This window comes from Castanea sativa, chromosome 9, assembly GCF_040712315.1.
Source record: "Castanea sativa cultivar Marrone di Chiusa Pesio chromosome 9, ASM4071231v1".
Lineage (NCBI taxonomy): Eukaryota > Viridiplantae > Streptophyta > Magnoliopsida > Fagales > Fagaceae > Castanea > Castanea sativa.
Window position 1 is genome coordinate 26647501 of NC_134021.1, and position 10931 is coordinate 26658431.

The window sequence follows — 10931 nt, forward strand, 5'->3', positions numbered from 1 at the left end:
GGCTCTTTTGGACGTGGAAGAAGAAAAAAAAAACTGTAATCTAAATAATTCTGTAATGTTTGCCATTTACTCAATATTATATTAGTTTCTGATAAACACAAAATTTGGTTGTTTTTAATCTATAACTCTAAAATTTATGGGTTTTAATAAGAATTATCTGCTGGAACTTCATATTTTAAGCATCAATAGCAGATAATTTTTTTCTAAAATTGCTAGATGATTTTTCTTTAGACAATAAAAAAGCTACAAAAGCCGATCGTTATACCGTTTTACTACTCCTAAAATAGTGAAAATAGTGAAAAGGAATTACAGTTTCACTAAAACAGTCTAATTTCGTCAAAAAAAAAAAACATTGTCTAAAAACTCAAACCCAAACACTGCATCGGTTTAGTATCCTTTAATCTATAAAATGTTCAAAAACGATTTCCAAACCCATACATAGACCATCCGTTAAACAGAGAAGGCGCAGAGTAGAGAGAGCACAAAAGTCTGAGAAATCTGTCTGCCAATTGCGTCGAGACGTAAGACAATCCAGGCTTCTGCAGAGATACAGAGATAGAGAGACAAAGTTCCTAAGCTACCAAAAGAGAAATATCTAAGCCTGCCATCATCGTCAGTTTTTTCTGCCATCGTCCATTCACTCAACAGATGCAGTCCACCGGAACCATAGACGGATGCAGTTCGTAAGCACACAGAACCGTAGGCACACAATCAAGTATCATCAACACCGAGATCGACCTTAGATTTGGTAAAGTTTTTTTATTCTTTCTTTCTTAGATTTGGGTATGACATATGACTTAATTTTGGGTATTTTGGTTGGATTGGTTTATATTTAAGTATTTGGATTTTCAGTTTTGCCAACAAGCCCTTTTCAATTATATTTTCTTTACAGAAATTACAACAACAAAAGAAAATAGTTTTGGTTTTTCACTGTGAAGAAATAGAGTTTAAACATTTGTATATGTAACTAATCTTGAAGGTATTTTTGGGATCCTATTAGAATAGGATTTAACGTTTTGCTGCTATATTTTTTTTTTTTTGTTTCCAATTTTATTTTAGGCTATTTGTTCGTTTGTGGAGATTTAGTTTTGATATTTTGTTTTGTTATGGATATATTTATGTATAGAGGATTTCCTCTTTGCAGTCATGGAAGAATGAATGGGCCATTTTGGGGAAGGTTGATACAGTAGATGTGGGTGAGGTTATTTTACGGGTTTATTTATCCATTCTTTTGTATGGATATAGAATTTTCTTATTTGTGCTTGCTTGGTATTTAATTGCTTAGTTACATTATGTAAACAATTTCTTTTACCCCAATATAATAAAATTTAATATTGACTTATTATAATCTTTAATAATGGCATGTATGGGAAATATTGGTAGTTGTTTCACAAATTAGATGAATGATTATCTACAATAGACATCCTGAAAACCGCTTGGTCCATATTGAAATTGATGTGAGTTTATCCCACAAATGTTTGAGTGAGTTGATGCAATTATAAACTCACAAATTCTGTTAATGGGTATATAGAGATCAATAGATTTCTAGTTATTATGACTTTGTGATTATAAATTGAAAACAGTGACTAATTGGAAAATAATTACTCATTGGCAAATTACCACTCACATTATATCACCAAATTATCAATCACCAACTTCCCTAATATTAAGAGAATACCACTATTTGTTCAGTATGTTAACACATCAAGCCATAAATTGCTTAATAATAATTTTTATTCATTTATTAGCCAAGTTTGTTTATCATCATGAGTTACTAGCAGTATTTGCTAATTATAATTACTCATTATTCATCTAATGGCCACCCATCTAGATACCATGGATGATCTCATCTAATTATCCTATGTGCTATTATTCATAACATAAACCTATCTATGTTATATTATATAGACTAATAGGGCCTTCCCCCATTAAATAATGAACAAACTGTGCTTAATGATGGTCATCAGCTTTAAATGTAGATTACCTATGTACCGTTTAAATTACATAAGACTCATTGAAAATGAGTAATCCATTGAAATATGTGTTGGTAATTAATTTATATGATACTAAGGCCAAATTTGTTGATCAATAATGGGTACAGGCAAATATTCATAGTTTTCTAACTAAATTCTTTTCACAATTTTTTAAAAGGCACGACAATTAGAATGTTGATTGTTTGTTTATTTTTATAAAACTCAATTCCTTCGACATACCAAGTCTTACTCATGTTATCCTTTTATAACATTTGGTTTGATTGGCTTATAATGATACTATGATAGTAACGTGAGAATTTAATAGTAAATTGTTGTCTTGATGCTAAGCAAAAAAGTGAAGTTACTAGATCTGATTTTTATATTATATAAATTGATAGAGTTTATGTTTGATTGATCTTGGATCAGCTGAAGGTTTTCTCACTAATTTAGTTTGTTATGTATGTGCTATACTCAATTTTCTTTATTGAATTTAATGTGAAAAAAATGTTTTCTTACTTTGACATTGATTTGACTTAATTTAGATTCAATTTATTTTCCATTTTTTAAATTACGCAATCTTTGTTGTGAAGTATATTGTCTTGGTTTTTATTCCCATCAAATAACATTTCAAGGTTTGTTGTGGCTTGAGCCACATATTTTAAGTAAGTCAAACACTTTGGTGAGAGTTCTTTTGTGTGTGTCCTTAGTATGTTTGATTCTTTGGCTGATTTATTGATTCTTTCCCTTGATGTGCTATATCATAATAGGTTGTTGGTTGTTGCATCTTCATCATGATCACAAGGTGAAGATAGAGATTACCCTCATCAATAGCTATTTGTCTTCGTCATTATCACAAGATGAAGATAAATTTCTTTTGTTTTGCCAAACCTCATCTTGCTTGACAAACCTTACATTTTTCTATTTGTACCAAATATATTTATCTTACTTCTTGAATTGATTCTATTATTCGCCATAACATTTGTATATGTCTCTTGATTTTTTATGATATAATTTTTATGTTAAGTTGATCATAATAGCTATTTTAGAAACATAATGACATAATGTTTTTGCAATTTAAGTCTAATATTTGTAATTAAAGTTTAACACTGGTTTATTTGATTCCGCGCATTGCGCGGGTCAAACGCTAGTTTATAAATTATATCCCAAGACTTTATTCTTCATGCAACCCCTTCTGATGAGAATCAACAAGCATTCAAGGATCCATTGCATGTTCCAGTTGGGCTTATTACAAGAGCAAGATCCAAGAAAATTAAAGAAGCACTTAATGGGCTGATTCAAGAGATTTGGGCTAATTCTAACGCAGGACATTCCAAGCTTGGCCCAAAGGAAGCTGAAAACGAAATAAATTTAATTCAAGCTATTTAGGGCTGATCTGGCTTAATTGCGAGTGATTTATGGCATGAATTAATAGCTGATTGACTTTCCAGCTCTATATCAGTGAAGACAGATTTTTTCCTATTTTGGATCTGCTAATTTTAGACCAAATCAACTTTTATTTAGGGTTTTATTATTTAGTACGTTTTTTAGGTATTTTCCTTGTTTTTAGGTGCATTTAATGCTTTTTAGGTTAAATTTGATTCCTGATATGGTAAGGTATCAATTAGGAGTTATTTTAGAATATAATTTCTTGTCTGTCAAGTTTTATGGAGCCCTTAAATAGGCTCTGAAGTTTGTAAACGTTTTTCATAATATTATTGAATAAAAATCAGAAAAGGTGAGGTTTTGCCCTCTTTTGGTTCTTCAAGAACTGTGAACTTATCAGGGATTCTTCCTTGTGGCGTTCAAACTTTATACCTTCGGTTCGTGATTCTTTATAATCATTGGGTCAAGGTCAACTTATACCTGCGGTTCGCGTTTCGATTATAAACGTTGGGTCAGGGTTTTCTATCATAAATCTGAATTTTAGTTTTCCTGGGTAAATATTCTAATATTTTTGTTGGGTCTCAAAGCGTGTCAATTGAGGTTCGCATCACCTTCACTAAAATATTCGTAGTAATACAAAGTTATGAATGTAGACTGCCACTTTGAAGATTACTGCATCTTAATCCTTGAGTACCTGGTTTAATCCTTTAAGTTATTCATCACATATTTATGAAATCCAATTCCATAAATGTATACTTTAGTTACTCCTCACTAAAGTGGTTGGACCCAACTCTCTGAATAACCAAACCCATTAAACTTATCTCAAGGGAATATTTTGTATCTCCGTCAAGAGACTATGAATTCTGTCTTGAGAATCTATGTTCCATCAATACTAAATGTGGCTGCCCAACATACTGAGGCTTTGATCGTGACTTTAGATTTCACTCCTGATATATCAAAGCAACCTACACTTCATGATCAGGTCCATTATTCTCTCAAGATTAAGAGTTCATGTAAATAGTAGTCGTGAGTTTATTATTCATTTGACAGTCGTTAGGAGAATAATGTATGTCACAGCGGTCCAGTTCAATATGTCTTAACTCTTAAAACATATCAACGTACCAACTAGAAATCTCCATTTCCATGATCAAGAAAAATCATCTTAGTTGATATGTTATATAGTCTTCGCAGATGAAACGCCCAATTTCATAACCGACTATGTACTACATTTTGAGTTTACAAGGAACTTGTGATTTACATCTTCTGTGACTAAATCTGATGAGAATCAACAAGCATTTAAGGATCCATTGCATGTTCCAGTTGGGCCTATTACAAGAGCAAGATCCAAGAAGATCCAAGAAGATCAAAGAAGCACTTAATGGGCTGATTCAAGAGATTTGGGCTGATTCTAACGGACATTCCAAGCTTGGCCCAAAGGAAGCTGAAAACGTAATAAATTTAATTCAAGCTATATAGGGCTGATCTGGCTTAATTGTGAGTGATTATGGCATGAATTAATGGCTAATTAACTTTCTAGCTCTATATCAGTTAAGACAGATTTTTTCCTATTTTGGATCTGCTAATTTCAGACCAAATCAACTTTTATTTAGGGTTTTATTATTTAGTACGCTTTTTAGGTATTTTCCTTGTTTTTAGGTGCATTTAATGTTTTTTAGGTCAAATTTGTTTCCTGATATGGTAAGGTATCAATTAGGAGTTATTTTAGAATATATTTTCCTGTCTGTCAAGTTTTATGGAGCTCTTAAATAGGCCCTGAAATCTGTAAACGTTTTTAATGATATAATTGAATAAAAATTAGAAAAGGTGAGGCTTTGCCCTTCTTTGGTTCTTCAGGAACTGTGAACTTATTAGGGATTCTTCCTTGTGATTTCAAGCTTTATACCTTCGGTTCGTGATTCTTTATAATCATTGGGTCAAGGTCAACTTATACCTTTGGTTCGCGTTTCGATTATAAACGTTGGATCAGGATTTCTATCATAAATCTAAATTTTAGATTTCCTAGGTAAATATTCCAATATTTTTGTTAGGTCTCAAAGCGTGTCGATTGAGGTTCGCATCATTTGGTATCAGAGCACAGGTTCTAAAATCAGTTTTCTATCCCTTTATTTTTTTTGTTTCTTGTTATCATCCTATCCTATTCCTTTTGTGTTCTTCATTCATCGTTCTTATTTATTTATTTTTTTTGTTGAAGTGCACTAGGTTAAAATCGTGCACCCAGCTCCAAAAAAAAAAAAAAAGTCAAAAAAAAAAAAAGAAAAAAGAAAAAAATACATTAGAACACAATTAGAAAAAAAAAATGTTTGTAGTTTCAATTCTCTCAGACCAGAATATCGTTTTCTTTTGTCCTCTTCCTTTGATTTAGTGTTTCTGTCATATTTTCTTGCCGTTGGTATTTGTTTTTACACTACAAGTTGAATTTCTTGATCAAATTTATTAGTTTAATGAAGAACTAAAAAGGCGAAGTTACGAGTGGAAAAAGGCAAGAGAGTGTGAGACTACTATCGGGAAAAAGCCAATTTAAGAGTGAAACACGAGTGGGAGTGACATAATTTGAGTGCAAACACGTGAGGGAATGTTGTGAGGAATTATTTCTAACAATTCTCTGTTATTTCAAACGTATGTCTTTTAGGTGTGAAACATCAAATAGGGAAGGAAGGGAGGAGTCGTCCATCATTTTACAGGCTATGCAACAACAATTTGAACGCATGAACGTGGTGTTTAATGAGATTTGGGATCGGATGGATAGGCAAGACACTGTTATTGCTACTTTGCGTGAGGAGCGTCCCCAAAAAGGGCCTAATGCTAGAAGGCAAGAAAGGCATTCTCGCATGAATGATTCTGATGACTACCACGAGCATGAGTTTGAAGATGAAGAAGATCAAGCTTCATTGAAAAATGAGGGCAGGTTTGTGCCAAGGGGAGAAAGGCGTGGTAGAGGTTTCCGAAGAGATCTAAGATGGCAAGATGGGACTGACAGGAACCTAGGAAACATAAAAATGAAGATACCAACATTCCAAGGGAAAAATGATCCAGAAGCATACTTGGAGTGGGAGAAGAAGGTGGAGTTAATCTTTGAGTGCCACAACTACTCCGAGGAGAAAAAGGTAAAACTCGCTGTCATTGAGTTTACTGACTATGCTATTATATGGTGGGATTAACTTGTGATGAACAGAAGGAGAAACCATGAGAGACCTATTGAGACTTTGGAGGAAATGAAGGCAATCATGAGGAGGTGGTTTGTTCCTAGTCACTACTACCACAAGGAGATGGAGTTTGCTATGATTCGGGCAAATGTAGGGGAGGATAAAGAAGCTACCATGGCAAGGTTTCTGGATGGGCTGAATCGCGACATTGCCAACGTGGTGGAGTTGCAGCACTACGTGGAGTTTGAGGACATGGTGCATATGGCAATATAGGTGGAACGACAGCTTAAAAGGAAAGGAACTCGGTCATTTCAAAATCCGGGCTTCTCTACTCTATGGAGGTCAAATGGGAGGAAAGACGAAAGGGCTGTTTTCAAGTCCAAAGCCGAACCACCAAAAAGGAGAGATGAAGCTCCCAGTGTCAAGAAAGGTAAAAATGAATCCCAAACTCGTAATCGTGATATTAAGTGTTTTCGTTGTTTGGGAGTAGGTAATATTGCTTCACAATGCCCAAATAAGAGGACCATGATTGAACGTATTGATGGAGATGTGGAAACTAAAAGCGAGGAAGATGATGACCAGATTCCATCACTTGAGGATGCTTGTGATGAGGAAGTAGAGTATCCAGCGGAGGGCGAGTCACTTGTGGCTAGGCGTGCTTTAAGGGCCCAAGTCAAAGAGGATGACATGGAACAACAAAGGGAGAACATTTTTCATACTAGATGCCACGTCAACAACAAGGTATGTAGTATGATTATAGATGGGGGGAGCTATACTAATGTAGCTAGCACTACTTTAGTTGAAAAATTGAATTTACCTACCTTGAAATACCCTAGACCATATAAGTTGCAGTGGTTGAATGATTGTGGAGAAGTCAAGATAAATAAGCAAGTACTGGTTTCTTTTTCAATTGGGAGGTACAAGGATGAAGTACTTTGTGATGTTGTTCAAATGCAAGCGGGTCACATTTTATTAGGTAGGCCATGGCAGTTTGACAGGAAGGTCAATTATGATGGGTTCAAGAATAGTTATTCTTTTGTTAAAGATAATAAAACCATTACTCTTGTACCGTTGACTCAAAGACAAGTGTATGAAGATCAAGTGAAACTGAAAAGAGAGAATGACTTGAAAAATTGTGAGATTGAGAGTTCAGAAAAAGATGAGAAGAAAGAGAGTGAACTGAAAAAAGAGTGAAAAGACAGTTGAGGGTGGAAAAAATGAGAGAAAAACAAAAAAACAAGGGAGTTTTCATTCTAAGGCGAGTGACGTCAAGAGTTAAAATGTAGTTCCTTGTAAACTCAAAATGTAGTTCGTAGTCGGTGATGAAAATTGGGCATTTCATCTATGAAGACTATAACATATCATGGAAATGGAAATGGAGATTTCTAGTTGGTATGTTGATATGTTTTAAGAGTTAAAACATATTGAACTGGACCGTGTGAGATTTATTATTGTTCTAACTACTGTCAAATGAATAATAAACTCACAACTTATATTTGCATGAACTCTTAATCCTGAGAGAATAATGGACTTGATCATGAGGTATAGGTTGCTTTGATATATCAGGAGTGAGATCTAGAGTAACGGTCAAAACCTCAGTATGTTGGGCAACCACATTTAGTGTTGATGGAATATATATTCTCAAGATGGAATTCATAGTCTCTTAACGGAGATACAAAATATTTCCTTGAGATAAGTTTAATGTGATTGTTATTCAGAGAGTTAGGCCTAACTACTTTAGTAAGGAGTTACTAAAGTATATATATTTATGGAATTGGATTTCATAAATATATATAATGAAAAACTTTAAATGATTAAACCGGGTACTCAATGAATTAAAATGTAGTAATTTACAAAGTGGCAATCTTCTTTCATGACTTTATATTACTACGAATATTTTATGTAGGGGTTGCATGTACAATAAAGTCTTGGTATATAATTTATAGATAAGACCTAGAGTGCAACTATATTTATATAGTGGTATTAAATATAGTTAATGGTAACTTTGGACTTGTCAAGAGTTGAGAGAAAAGCCCAAGGCCCATTGGAGCTAGTGTCTTATTGGTCCCTTTTGGTCTCACTCCGAGCCACACACTTAAGCCTAATTGGAAAGGCCCTGATGCGAACCTCAATCGACACGCTTTGAGACCCAACAAAAATATTGGAATACTTGCCCAAGAAAGCTAAAATTCAGATTTTTGATAGAAACCCTAATCCAACGTTTATAAGAGAAACGCAAACCAAAAGTATAAGTTGACCTTGACCCAATGATTATAAAGAATCACGAACCAAAGGTATAAAGTTTGAACGCCACAAGGAAGAATCCATGATAAGTTCACAGTTCTTGAAGAACCAAAAGAAGAGCAAAGCCTCACATTTTCTGATTTTTATTCAATAATATTATGAAAAACGTTTACAAACTTCAGAGCCTATTTAAGGGCTCCATAAAACTTGACAGACAAGAAAATATATTCTAAAATAACTCCTAATTGATACCTTACCATATCAGGAATCAAATTTGACCTAAAAAGCATTAAATGCACCTAAAAACAACGAAAATACCTAAAAAAACGTACTAAATAATAAAACCCTAAATAAAAGTTGATTTGGTCTGAAATTAGCAGATCCAAAATAGGAAAAAATTTGTCTTAACTGATATAGAGCTAGAAAGTCAATCAGCCATTAATTCATGTCATAAATCACTCGCAATTTAGCCAGATCAGCCCTAAATAGCTTGAATTAAATTTATTACGTTTTCAGCTTCCTTTGGGCCAAGCTTGGAATCAGCCCAAATCTCTTGAATCAGCCCATTAAGTGCTTCTTTGATCTTCTTGGATCTTGCTCTTGTAATAGGCCCAACTGGAACATGCAATGGATCCTTGAATACTTGTTGATTATCATCAGGCCCAAAAGGCCAGCCCAATTAGATAATCGGTTAGACACAAAAGGAGAAACATACAGAATTTTTTGTAGAGAATTTTGAAAGAACACTATTGCGAAGTGGTGCATGTTAGTGTCAGACACTTTGACATTTCTCATTTGAACTGATTGAGAGACCACACATCTTAGGCGTTAGTGGAATTGGAGTGAAGATTGAAAGTGTTTCCAAGCGATTTTGATCTTCGGCTTTGAAATTCACCGCTCCAAGGTACACTCTCTTGTTCTCAAATTCTGAAACTTATATAGTACATGTTAAATTTTATGAATGAAGTAGATCCGTTATTTTTTCACTACGCACATGCATATTTCCATAAGGTTTTTCGTTGTTACAGAGGTTTTTTTTTTTTTTTTTTTTTTTTTTTTTTTTTTTTTTTTTCGTCTGTTTGATGGGTTGGAACACACTAGTCCGATCTCTGTGTATATGGAGGTGCAGCGAAGAATCGCAAGTTTGAGTCTGAATTTTGATCGAGAAATACGATTTGGGTTTTAGGGTTTTCTTTTGTTTTTTTCTTTTTTGTTTTGTGAATAAACGGCTTGGTGTTTTATAAGGGGCTGTATTTTTGCTTTTTTTTTTTTTGATAAGCGGGTTGGTGTCTGAAAGTGAGTCTTCTAGTCGCACCGTGCGATTTTTTTTTAAAGTTATGTTGTACACGTGGTAGCATTTTAAGTGACCTTTTTTCCTAATGTGGTAGCACCTCCTTAAAGGCTTCTGCTTTCATATATAGTATTAGATAAGGCCTAGAGTGCAACTATATTTATATATTTGTATTAAATATAGTTAATGGTAACTTTGAACTTGTCAAGAGTTGACAGAAAAGCCCAAGGCCCATTGGAGCTAGTGTCTTATTGGTCCATTTTGGTCCCACTCCAAGCCATACACCTACGCCCAATTGGAAAGGCCCAAAAGGCTAGCTCAATTAGATAATCAGTTATATATAAGGAGAGAAACATACAGAATTTCATAAGTCTTATTCATAAGGGTTTTCATTAAGAACATACAAGGAATGAAATGGTTTGTATGTGAGTGTTAGACACTCTCCTATTCTCTCCTTGGAAACTGATTGGGAGACCACACTTCTTAGGCATTAAGTGGAATTGGAGTGAAGATTAAAAGTTTTCTCAAGTACTTCTAATTTTTGTTTTGAATTTCACCGCACCAAGGTACACTTTCTTGTTCTTAAATTCTGAAACTTACATAGTACATGTTATCAATTGCGAATGAAGTAGATCCGTTAATTTTCCGATGTGCATGTTTTGTATGAGATACAAACACGTATTTTCCATGTGTTTCTCCAACACAGAATACCCAGCTAAGACATCATTTGTGTCCTTGCTATACCATACGCCAAAATCGGCAGTGGTTTTGACATACTTTGTGATTCTTTTCAAAGCAGTCATATGTGACACTTTGCGATTAGCCTGATATTTAGCACACACTCCCACACTATAACTAATGTCAGGTCTACTAGCA

The 10931-nt window shown here is 34.1% G+C and overlaps 1 long non-coding RNA gene across 2 annotated transcripts; it reads left to right on the forward strand.

Moving 5' to 3' along the window:
* Positions 1 to 417: 417 nt before the first annotated feature.
* Positions 418 to 3007, forward strand: LOC142610070 (uncharacterized). 2 transcript variants are annotated; one of them, XR_012839755.1, is made up of 2 exons: positions 418 to 748; positions 2741 to 3007. It is a non-coding gene; the product is annotated as an uncharacterized LOC142610070 (long non-coding RNA). The 2 variants fall into 2 exon arrangements; XR_012839754.1 differs by having other exon boundaries at positions 424 to 748; positions 1145 to 3007.
* Positions 3008 to 10931: the final 7924 nt, after the last annotated feature.